This window comes from Serinus canaria, chromosome 2 (assembly GCF_022539315.1).
Source record: "Serinus canaria isolate serCan28SL12 chromosome 2, serCan2020, whole genome shotgun sequence".
In the NCBI taxonomy this organism is placed as follows: domain Eukaryota; kingdom Metazoa; phylum Chordata; class Aves; order Passeriformes; family Fringillidae; genus Serinus; species Serinus canaria.
This window is the reverse complement of record NC_066315.1, coordinates 34,239,132-34,252,085: the sequence shown is the minus strand read 5'-3', so window position 1 is coordinate 34,252,085 and position 12,954 is coordinate 34,239,132. Positions and strand designations below refer to the sequence as shown.

Genomic DNA, 12,954 nt, shown 5'->3' with positions numbered 1-12,954 from the left:
AGGCCTTGCTTGAATGCCGTCCTTTCCTCCCTACCTGTTTGTAAGTCCTTCCTGATTCTAATTACTTATAATGCATAAGAATGGCAAAATAACTGGTGTTCTGGGAATTCTGAATGCTCCATTTTTCAAATGACTAAATGCAGTGAACTTAACAGTGTTTTGAAACAGGGCTGTACTACTCTTCAAAGTTACCCTGAGCTAGGAGTGAGGCATTGCTTGTCTACAGTACTACATCAAAAATAAACAACATTTCAAACTCACATGCAAAAATCTTTTTTTTCAATATATAATTCAGTGCAAGAAGAAGTTTTACTTCTTGTAGGAAAGTTTCTCTTTCATGTATTTTTTCTTACCTTTACTTAATTAAAACTGATTTCTGACATACCAGTGCATTTATTAGAATGCTTGATCCCTTAGACACTCCTGAGCAGAAAATGAGCTTTCTCTGCTGAGAAGCCTGCCTGAGCTTGACTTGTGTGAACCTGGAGCACCACTTTCACCTGCAAAAAGTGCAATGCCCTTCTGTTGCTTCCTATTACATCAATCATCAAGGAAGTACAGATACTTCAGGCTTACATGAATGCCAGGAAAAACTATGGAAGCCAAAGAATGGCATGTAATTTTTGATGAGCTTTTATACTGAGTATTCTTCCTGTTGTCATCATTGTAAAGACTTTTATTTTATTATTATGGTCAGCTAGCTTTGTATTCATTGGTGTCACTATTGGATTAATTATTCTACATTCAAATTCTATGTGAGGGCAAAGATAAGGTGAGAATTTTGAAGGAATTGGTAACTTCTTGTGTTTCCTATGTGTTCACACCAGGCAATTTTTTTTGTTTTTTTGTTTTTTGGGGAGGTCAGCATGGGGTGGATGTGGGGGTTTGGATTGTTTGTTTGTTTTGGTTGGTTGGGGTTTTTTGTTGGGGTTGGGGGGGGTTTGTTTGCTTGTTTGGAGGGGGTTGTGGGGGTGTTTTTTGTTTGCTTTGTTGGATGCTGCATGGTTTTGACTGGGGTAATAAAGTAAAACTAGAATGTGTAAGAACATGCCATGGTCTTAGAACATCTTTGATTATAAGCTCATCTATATCCTTAAATGTCTGCTTAATGTTGATATTTTTAAGCTTATATATATTTTTTTTTTTTTCTGTTTTAAACTGACCATTCAGCTTTTGCTGACCTCTGCAAGCCTCAGTTTATGAGTGGTTGCATGAGGGTAAAACCTCTTCTTTATCTTTGTTCTGTATGGGTTTAGACCATTGAGGTGAGAGATCCCATGGCAGCATCCAGTTCCAGTGGAGCTTTGAAGCTTCACCCATTCCCTGCTCTGCAAACTCCTGTCCTTTCTAAGAGCTGGACTGAGATGGCCAGATTAGTTCAATGGAGGGCACCAAACCCCTTGCTACACTCTGCTTCCCAGAGGCTGGGGATACTGGAACCCATTCACTAACTCCAGTGTATGAAATAATCTATTTCACCTTCTCAACTCTCAAGATAATTTGAGATTCTCTTTCAAAAACAGATGTCAAAGGTACAAAAGTGCAAAGGCTCTGCTCCACTGTTAATACTTAAGGGCAAATAAAAGAGTCTTGTTGCTCAAGGCTGACAGTTAACAGCACCTAAGGATTTTCTCATATGCCAGTTCCTGTTATCCCAATAATTAAGTCTTAGACTTCCAAAACGTGCTGTTTGGGGATAACTATTTTATTTAAGTTTATTGACAGTTAGTTTGCAGAAAAATAGATTTTTCATCTCAGAGTATTAGGTTCACATTTGTGAACTATTTTCAGTGATGATATCTTCCCCTTAAAGAGAGGGACACCCCCACACCACACCCTCACTTCCTTTGGGAAAGGGATATATATGATACATGGTTTTGTGCTTTTCTTGTTCCCTGCCAAGTAGGCTTGTTGCTGGATGTTTCACTCATAGCTCTGGTGACAAATCTGGAGTTGTTCATGGCCTTGGATGAGGCATATTGGTGGTGAAATTATTCCCAGTGAAATAAAACAATAAAATTATGTAAGACATGGTATTTACCAATGAATTTTGGAAGAAGACATTTCAGGAAAGAAAGGTTAGCTGAGCACCTGGTGTTCTAGCACATCTGGTTCCTGTCCATGCTCCACCAGGCATGGCTGCTGTCTTCTGGAGCTTCTTTTGAGAAACACTGGGGAATTATGATCTTTCCTTCTTCCTTACAAGAAATGGCTTAGTTCTGTGCACTCCCTATCAGCAGGAAGCAAAGATTAGGAATCCTGTCTCTTACAAGACTGCAGAGTGGTAGCACAGAAGATAAGCTGTTTACAGCCATTTTAGTGACTCACAGGAAAAATATGTTTTGTTTCCTTCTCATACAATCCTCACTTAAAATAAACCAAAAACTCCCTCAACCACTGTTTGCAGAGGAGAGAAGACACAGTGTTAAAATGAGAGTAAAAAGCTTTCCTTTCTCATTGCTGGTAAAGATGAAGAGCTTGAACTGGTAAAACACTGGCTGTGCTGCTTATAGCAGTTCATTTTAGTTTTTCCTACCAAAATTAGAGGTGGCCTGTTTCCAGTGACACTTGGAAATTTAGTGCTGTGTTGATAGTCTGAAATGGAGATCCTCTAGCATTGCAAATGAAATATGTGCCACTGCAGTTCAGTTGTGGTTTAGCTGGTCATGGAGTTGGGATATAATCATATTATTTTAACTCCTGAAGATCATTACTACTTCGGGAAATAAACCCCTCAAGCCTCAGAACTGTCAAGATACATATTTTTTTAAGTTTTATATAAAGTAATACTAGGTTTTATTTATTTTTGAATGTTTAGCCAGGTTTTCATTATTAAAACTAGATGAAAACAAGGGTTTGAGTATTTGAGTAATATTAATATGAAAGCCAAACACAAACCTATAAATTTTCAATTTTTTTTGGTAGGAAAACCAGCTTTTATGAAATAACTGCTTCCTTTATGCTAAACTGTTTATCCTAAAATACAGTCTTAAGCATGTACTCACCTCACAATGAAAAAACAGAGCCTTGTGGTTTATGTAAAGATTGTTCTTCAAACTACTAGTTACCAAGTTTTGCCCAAAAAAGGCCAAACTTCCCAATGGATTTGCCCAAACAAAGCCTGGGTTCTCACAGAAACCCACAGAACTCAACCCTCAATCAATCAATCATCAACTCTAAAAATTTATTTCCTTTGAATTTTGGTGAAATGCTAAGAGCAGGATGAATGCTCCTCATTCTTCTTCTTTTTTGTGTCACTTCCAGATGTACTGGGTAATGGTGTGTTTGACCTTAGAGAGGGGAGAAATGTGTGAAACACTGGAAATGGAGCAGTTCCACTGGATCCCTAGAAATTCTGCAGGCAGGGCTGGGTCTGCTCCTTTTCCTCCATTCTCTCCAGTCTGGCAGTGTAGGGAATGACAAACTCTTACCCCCCAGAGGCAGCCCAGTAGCAGGTCACCTCCAGGGAGTCACAGCCATGCAGGCAGAGGGGCTTTGCTGGCATCAGGAGTCACCTGGGCACTTTGCTGGCATCAGCAGTCCTTCAATCCAACAAAAGTGATTAGAGACACCATTGTGTTGGTGTGGGCAGTGCTGCAGGTCACAAAAGTGGTTTTGATCATTGTTTCAGTACAGAATAGTCTCCTTAGATCATTAATTAAGTTTCATTTTAATTGATTTTGGGGACCTTCCCCGATCTGAGTGAATGCCTTTCCGCAGTACAGGAGTTTTTAAAACTCTCAGCCAAAAGAGACATCATAATGTGGTGAGGAATTAAAATGCTCATTTAATTGCAGAAATGGGATCATTTAAAGATTACTAATGATATATGTTATGTCCTCTGTGCTTGACTGTTAAGTGCAAATGGACCTTTTATTTACTCTCCAGTGGCATATCATGAGGTTATATGACTTGAATTAAATGTTGTTAAGTTCTGTGAAAATGGCATTCTAATTTTTCCCTATGTCAAGCTTCATTAAGTGTATTTGCACTTAGAAATTGCAAGCAAGATGTTAACATTTCAAATGCTTAAAAAACTGAATATTTAAAAAGTAAAATTAAATAGCAGCAGTCATGGAGGTTTTTTCCTTCTCTGAGGGCCATTTCCAGCACTGCTTATTGCTTGTTGATTTGATTCATGAATATTTTGCCTTTCAAATAAATACATTAATGATTGCATTTATTTGCAGCAATAATTGTGTGTTTCAAATGAAAACTAATTAGCATAGTAAGTGGAAAAGCATCATGGCACATCAAGTGTGCTTGCAGTTCATTACATCTGAAAGATCACAAAGACTTTTTTTTTTGGCATTTGTTGCTTTTCAGCCAGTTACCAGCAATTATGTTCTGTTTGAATAGAAATTAAGTAGCTGATTTACAGCATTACTCTTTTTATGCTGAGGAGATTGAGGGTGTCTTCAATCACAATGCACTGTAATATTTTCTGAAAGGGTTAGGGTTATACCCTCCTACACAGCTCTCTGTCTTGTAGTTGCTGCTGGAGATTTGTTTGGGTTTTCAGAGAAGGTGATAGCAGGAGGTGACTTCAATTTGGGTTGATTGGGTTGCCATTCTTTGTGCCAGAGGCAGCTGCAGCCTGTGGCTGCCAGCTTGTTCAGAGGTCTGAGAGGGCCCTCGAGGACTGGGCTCTCTCTCCAGTCAGCACCACTCTAAAAAGGACCAGGAAAGACCACAGCTGGAATGTTTTATACTGCTCAGCCTCAGTTAATGCAAATTATTTTGGGGACAGAAAATTGGTGAGTTCTCTTAATTTCTGGTAAGGGAAAATTCTCCTTAAGGCAGTAGATTATCTGTAATAAGGATTTCAAGAGTAGCAAAGCAGTACATGTTCAAATAACCAGATAAAAGCATGACTGAATTGATCAAGTGCTTGGTTTGAGAACTTCAGTTCTTATTTGTGTGTTATTTGTATATAATATATGGTACTGGGAAGTTATGCACACTCTCATTTTTCACTTTAATTGCCTGTTTGAAGGCAGCATGACAGATCCAAAGGTTGCTTTCAGCAACTGAGGAGCACTCTGGTCACTTACTCTTGTGCAATAATTAACTTAATTGCAGAAATTAAAACATTTTTAATATATTCAGGGTCCTTGACTGGACTCCATGCATTCTTTCTCTTCTCTATTGTCCATATCTGAAATAACCTTTTCTTGCATATGATTATATCACAATTTTTTTCTTCAATGAAAGATGTTTTTCAGGTTTGCAAGTCCTTCTGTTTGTTTACTTGTCTATTTGGTTTTTAAATTAAAAATTGAAAATGTCAAGTGATCATCTCAGTTGTGTTGCTAAAATACCTTTAGTAACTGTGCACTAAATTAATACATGTGAAGCTGTAATCAGAACCCTGTTTGTCTGCACAAGATAAGGGATGGCCATTATTTTTAAAAGTTCACAGTCTGAATTAAATAGTGGCAGCTTGCAAGGATGGAAAAGGATTGCTCCAAGGTAGTGTTATATCAAAGGTTCTATTCTGCTGTAATATCAAAGCACAGGCTTGTTTCTGTGTAGGTTGTCTGAAATACCATGTGTTATTTTATCACCCACCAAGATACCATTTTCTCATATGACAAAACCCTGAGTTCTTGTGTCTCACAGGGGTTGTGTTACAAAATGGAATTTCAGTTGTGTTAGTCTGAGTTAGTGAATGGATGATGTTGGTCGTGGTGTTCTCAGAAGTTTTTGTGCTTTAGTTTTCAATGATTTTCTGCTTTTGAACTTCTCTGACCCTTTTTTATACTCCCTCTTCCAGTGATGTCCTATGATTGCATCTCAGAGATTCTGCATTCATTAAGATTCGGTGAAGCTAACAGGCTGGGAGTGCTGTCCCTGGGATCATGGTGTCTTTCCAATGAAGAGGCCGTTTTTACAAATTACCATTTTCCTTGGGAACTCCACAAGGAGTGCCCCACTTCCCTGGGAGGTGCACCAACATGAAGGGGCCAGTGTGTGCTAATCCAGGGTGTTAAGTCAGCAGCTGCTGCTTTGCCTTCCAGCTGCCTGGGTGTGCATTCCCAATTTATACTTGTTGGGTTTTTTTACTGAGGCAGCCTCCATTTAAACAAACCTTCTGTTTGACATTTCCTTTTGCTAACCACTTGTCTACATGTGTAATATGTAATTTGCAGTTATTAAGATTAATGAGAACCTTTTTGTGCTTGAAGGCTTTAGGAGAAGTCCACAGCAGTTCAGCTTTTGGGCTGTGACTTCTGAGGCTTTACCTTGTCTTTGGACTGCATTATTCTCCTGCTGTAATGCAGCAATTGCAGTCGCTCAGTTGCTGTGTGGGAAGTCCACAGGCTTGGGTTGAGCAGCAGCCCAGCAGAGCTGTCCCCCAGCTGGCCAAAAATCCTACAGTTTCATGACCTTCTGGTATTACTTATGTAACCTGTGTCTGTAAGGGTCTCTTTTTTTATGGCTTCATGCACTTAAGTACAATTTGATGGGGGAAATAAACTGTTTGGAGCTAAATGAAAAATTTTTGCAACTCTGGGATAGACCAAGCAGGCAGAATTTTGTCCTAAAACATATTCTGGAGCCTCTAGCCTTCACCAAAACTGTGAAACTTGACATAAGTACAGTGTTTTCTTGTTTGTACTTGACTGAATGTAGCTTTCTTAGTCATCTGTTTAGAGAGCTAAGTCATCTAAAGAGCTTATTGAGGAAATGTGAAAGTTTGGTATCTGATCTCTGTCACACATTTTGAGAAGTCCATCTCTGTGGCATTTAACACCTTGATCCTGGAAAGAACCTAAACTTTTGTTTAAATAGTAAAGGTGCCCTTGAATTCCAGATTTAAAATTCTTGCAGAATCATCTTCCAGTGTTCTGTCTTTGAAGTGAAGAGCATAATCTCCTTTTTGAAGAGGAGGACTTTTTTTTTTCTGTTAAAGATATAATTAAGGGACTGTGTTAAATTTTCTGTGATTTTTTTTTATTTATAAGAAGACACGAATAACGCTGCATTTGGAATTGATACTGTGAAACTCATAATGGTTTCCTTGTGATGGAGGTTTAAGATGGGGAGCAATTTCCAGTAACATTGAATTTATCTATTTCTGGCTTTTTAAGCTACATCCACATAGGAACAATTGCAGACTTTTGAGGAAGCCAACAGAAATATTTGCCTTGGCATCATTAGTGAAGCGAGCCAGTTTCAAGGGAAGTGTAGGTTTTAATTAACTAGCTGAGCTGACTTATATCAGCCAGTTTCAAGGCCAAGTGAAATACAAGACAGGCACTCTGTGAACCTGCTGGTGGGTGAGCAGAACGTGAGTATGGATGTTCTGGCAGTCAGGTTTGAGTCTGGGGAACCTCTGTGTTGGCAGTTTACCCCAGTGTGATCTTGCACAAAAAGGTGAGATTATCATTAACATCTCCAAGTGACTTGGGAGAGACTTGTAAGTCCTTGGTCCTTGCAAATATGTGCTTATAAAATCCTTTTAAAATCCTTTGCAGGGCTGTTAGTTTCATTACATTAAAGGCATTTTGTTACTCTTTTAGAAATTAAACTGAAATGGAAATAAGGCCCTTGGGCTGGCTAAGGGAGTTTTGCCTTTTGGCTTTTGTTATAACTATTTGGTATAAAATTGATGAGACTTACAGAAGACATATTTTTCAAACCTAAGCCTTTTTAAGATATGGACATCTCTAAACCCTTCCCTCCAAAACATAATATCTGCAACATCAGTGAACTGTCTTGTACTTCTCACCAGAGGCTCACTGCAACTCGCTGAGAGACCTTGTTTGTTAGGCTGAAATTTGTTCCCCCACACTCAATAAGCATAGTATCCCCTATGACAAAGATGGATAGAAGGACAACTATCAGCCATAAGGGACCTACTCAGGTTGTTGGTCTGTGAAATCTGTTGGAGGATTACAGGTACCAAAAAATTCTGACAATCCAGCCACCGCATTTGTAAGTGAGTAGGGATTCATGTCTCCTCCTTTAGGCACCTGGATTTTCTGTTAGTCTTGACCTCAACCTCTGCATTTGTTAAATGGAGCCAGGGTGGGGTTAAAACAGAACTGGCCAATTCATATTCAAAATGTTGAAGAGCAGTATAATTTTTACCACCTTTAGGTCATTTTTTTTTTTCCTGAGACTATCTTTACCACTTTGGTAGTGGTAGTGACCTTTCCTGTTCCCTGTAAGAAGAAAGCTTGTGGTTTTAAAATAATGCCACTGGAATTTGTTAGCATTTTGTAAGGTGAAAAGTGATCTTTCACAGTGATTTAAAACCAGGGCTCTTATGAAAGTGAAGTTGCTTCTGATAACTTTCTTGTATCTTGAGGGGTAAAAGCTTTCTGCTGCATTATGTACAATGAAGAGGTGGCATCTATTTTTGTGCAGAAATATTAATGTAGAACCAAGTTATATAATTGAAGACTGTGCTTATACAGGATGTGTATGCCTTTGTTTATGATTTGCTCTCTTCAAAATGCTTTGCCAGGTTAGGATTTTACAGGGTGCAAGTTATTTCTGTGTAGTGAGATGATTAGTGATCGTAGCATGCTTCAGTAGGCAGTGATTTATTTTTTTAGAACATACTCCACAGAAAATGCCTGGCTTTCTGTGAACAGTTCAAAGATGGCTCAGTGCAATTTATGGTCTCTCAGCCTTAATTATACACTCATACTACTTGTCTAGTTGTTCAGCATGAAGCACGTTGTAGATGTGAGAAATTGGAGGGGGTCTGATCCTGCAGATGACTGAGTAATTCTGCCTCTCTTATGGATGTTACCATCCACACTTCAGTCTTTTAAAGGCGAAGGGATGCAGAGCAAAATTCTGGAGTAGTTAGTATAAAATAAAAATTTTATTTTAATATTTCATTAAAAAAAAAAATCTAGCACCATAGTCAATGAGGAGGACATAGCTTAAAAAACTCTCACAGCATTACAGAAAATAATTCTTCCCACTGTAGAATGAAATCAGTGGCACATAATGTTTATAAGAAGCGACAAGTAATGAAGGCAGCTAATGTACAGCAGCTGGCACCTTGTTCTACCGGATTTAAAGTGTTACTGTAAAACCAGTGAAGTAGTGAGCCTTGGGTAACCCTTGTTAACTCAAGTGAGGGTAGCTAGTTAAAGTGATGTTAGTCAACCAGTCCCCTCAAATTCTGGAGTAGTTTTTGTGCATATGCTGGATATTTTTCTTACAAGAAAGGGAACTCAGATCAGCCCAAAGTTATATTGCTTAAATATTTTCAAGAAGCAATTTGTCGTTTGTGAGTGTTTAAACCATTATAGGTGTCTCTTTGGAAAGTATTTAGGCTACATTTGGCTGACTTTGACCGGTCTATGTGAGTTTGAAGAAACATTAACTAAACATGTAACGTTACACAGGGCCATTTTTGTGAGATTGACAACAGATTTTTGTCTCCCCTGCTCCTCATTCCCAAGTCAGATTAAATGAGAGCATTGGTTGATGCCTAACATTCTGTTCAAAGAAAGCTTTGGGCAGCATGTGTGGTATTAGAAAACATTTCTAGTGTCTGTATGAATGTGCTTAGGCATGAGAAAAGCAGAGTGCTGGAAGTCCAGGATTGAAGGTTCAGCATCAGGGAATACTGATGCTTAATCCCACTGTAGCTGTACTTGCTATTCCTTAAAAAAGAAAGAAAAAAAAGCACTAACTACTGGGGGTTTTTTAATCAAGTTTGAGATGGTTGTGATCTCTGCTCAAAAAGGTGCTAACTAACATCAGGAATGTAAGCAGAGACTGCCTAAATTGGAAGTAAAATACAATAAAGGAGTGGAAGAGTTAGGCAGGAGCAGAAGGAAAGAGGGCAGCCCAGGGAATGAATTGCATCCATGTGCAGTCCTGTGGTACAAGAGTGAGCAAGTGGTTGTCAACATCTCCATCAAAGTTTTAACTTGTTCTTATGTTGGGACATTTTGAGAGGAGAACAGAACAGAGAAAGCAGTTGAGAGCAATGGAGGGCAGGATATATGGGAAGAATTGGAGTTAGAAAGGGGCAGGAGAGAGGAAAGGCACTGTCTGAGGAAGAGGGAATGGAGGCAGAAAGGAATGGACTGGTGGCATTTTTAAACAGTGAGAAAAAAGCTGGCAGTGGTGGGCCAAATGTGCATGTGCCTGGATAGCACAGCCATGCAGGTTTTAGGTGGATGCAGAGGGGCTGCCAGTGTTCCCCTTAATGTCCCTCCACTGAGGAAGGACTGTGCCAGGGCCACAGGGCTGCTGCCACTTGTGGCACAGCTGTTTCTCCTCTCTTCTGCTCTTCTCTGAGGGCCTTACTGTGGCCCCAAAACACTTTTATGTGGTTTTTTTTTTTTTTAATATTATAGCTGAGGAAGAGAAATAGTACCCAGCAGTGTTATGTGTAGCTCCTGCTGCAGTGCAGAAGTGAATGCAGCATTCTCATGACTGGCAACCCAGCATCTGGTTGCAAGAGGAATAAAAATGTGTCAAGCATTCTAAGGGCTAAATTCATACAAGATTTTTTACCATGGCTTGGATTATTTTGTGGAATTGGCATATGCAGCATAATTGGCTTTAAAAGTGTGTGAAGTCTGATACATGGAGTGGGGAGGGACAGATAGAACGAATAGAATCTGCATGGTGCTCCTCGTGTGACAGGCAGCACCTACTGAGAGACAGGAGTCTGCTTTCTCCAGGTGCCAGCAGGCAAATTGCTCTCTGCTTTGATAACAAACTCCCACAAAAGTTATGGGGCTTTTGGTTTTTGTCTTTGTATTTTCATCTTCAGCTGGTGTTAGGGGGAGCCGCTGGCAAGCTGCGGGAAGGGCGGTGGACTCTCCATTAGAGCCTTTCCCTGTCCTCTCCCACAGATAATGTGCAGCACTCTGATGTAAACCAGCCCCAATTTTGTCTCCTTCAGTCACAGAAACTGTTGTTTATAGGTGAAGGTTAATCCCATTTAAGAACTGGATCAGCAAAGACATAGTTATTTAACCACAGATGCCTGAACCTGGGCTGCAGCTGATGCCTTGCATTTTAGCTTTCGCATTTTTCAGATTCTGTACTGCCTTAGTGTGTGACTCTGAACTTCATATAAAGTGTTAGCAAGTTGTCTTCACAGATAAAACAATTGTTGAACAAAACAAACCTTTTCCAGCCCGAGAACCAAGGACACCACTGCAGCTTCTGGCCCAAAAAGTAAAACCAGCAGATTGAGGAGAGCAATCTCTGAGTATGGGACTGAAGCTGTAATTGGACAATTAACACCAATATGTAAATGGACCAAAACTTATAAAAGTGTAAAAACTCCTGACTGGTCTGGATCCAGACTGACCATCTTGGGTAGAGCCATGGCTGTGCTCTTGGCCTGCCCAAGGTGTATTCTTTAAAGGCCTTTGAATAAATACCTACTTTATTCCTTTAATTCTATCCAGCCTCTGTTCCAGGCAGCCTCTCTAGGCATCACAGCAGTTCTCAGACAGTCCTGGCTGGGATTAATGCCCTGCAGACATTCTGCATGGAGACAGCTCCATGGCAGGCCATGCACCACGGAGGTGTAAAGCTGAGAGCTCTCCATGGCAGTAGTTGTATGCTTGGCCTGCTAAATGATGATGGGTTTTATTGAAACAAAGGCAAGTAAAAGGTCTGTGTATGCTGTGTGAGCCTCACTTCCTCAGAAAAATGAATTAGACACCATGGGAGATCTCTGATGCTTGGCTGTCTTTGGTGAGCTTCATATGGAATGTGATGTGCAATTACTGCAGAATTTCCCCAGGCACCAGCAAGATCTTATCCTCTTGAGAGCAATAGGCTTGGGTTTGCTCATTGGACTGGGACTTGTTCTTTTATCCCTCTTCACTGAACTTTCATAGAGTTATTTATCATATATTGATAAATATGTGGTATTTATCATATATTGATAAAGGCGTGTTAGCAAATCCTGCAGCCTAAGCTGTGCAGGTACAAGTGAAAGGAGAAAGATTGGGATCAGTCTGAGCTTTGAGAGGCAGACAGGGGATTCCCTTCTCCTTGAATAAAGACATTATCTGCTTCAGCAGTGGTGTGACAGATGCACTCACCCTCAAGCACCGTCCCCATTCAGTTCAGTTAAAATTCTTCCTTAAGGCACAGCAGCAGAGACGGATTTCAAAATAATTGTATCATGTTTTAAACCCCACCATGTTTTAAAACCACCAAAAGCGACTGATCAAGTGAAACTAATGTGCTTATCAAGATAATGAGTTTTTAAACATTAACAATGCTTAAAATCTCTAAGAGGAAGCAAGAACAGTCCAAAATATGGGATTTTCTTGGAGTGCCTCGTGCCCTTCCCCCCAGCACCAAACACAAAGTAGATGGTTCTGAGAAATAAAAGATGGAGAGCAGCAGTGCTGTGGGGAGCCATTTGGTAAAGGCAGTTTTTATTCTTGATAGTTAAAACACAGAAGTTACACACAGAATTGCTTTTCAAGTAATGCATAAAACATGTTGTTAATGACTATAGTGATCTGCACAGGCAGGATGCACACTTTCCATTGGGAACATTTGAAGACTATTTATGCTCAGCTCCTAAAGGTGCCTATCAACTTTGCAGGGCAAAGTTGTATTTGAAACTTCAATTTATATTGAAACTTCAATATAACCCTGGGTTTTGGTAGAAGAATGCTGTCTAAACTATGAACGTACTCCCTTGGCTTTGGTTTCAAAAATTCAAACCAAAACTCCTTTGTTAGATAAAAGCACAACTTAACTGCGAAGGACAATGGAAACAGTGATTGAAAACATATTTTTTCACTTGAGTGAGAAAGTTAGCACTTGAGGGAATTTGGATGTGTTTGCTTCGGGGCTTTTGGTGGGCAGTGCTCTGCTTGGCAAGCATTTTGCTTCAAGAACATTTTTGTATGACTTTTCTGATTCAGAGCTTCAGAAAATAAGCTGTAGAGAAGGGAGAGAACAAAACTCAGAGATGCAGAAGAAAAGTCT

The 12,954-nt window shown here is 39.7% G+C and overlaps 1 protein-coding gene across 1 annotated transcript in view; it reads left to right on the top strand.

Annotated features, from left to right (window-relative positions):
• The window catches only part of JAZF1 (JAZF zinc finger 1), a 187,649-nt gene that overhangs the window by 89,618 nt on the left and 85,077 nt on the right, over positions 1-12,954 (top strand). The window lies entirely within an intron of this gene.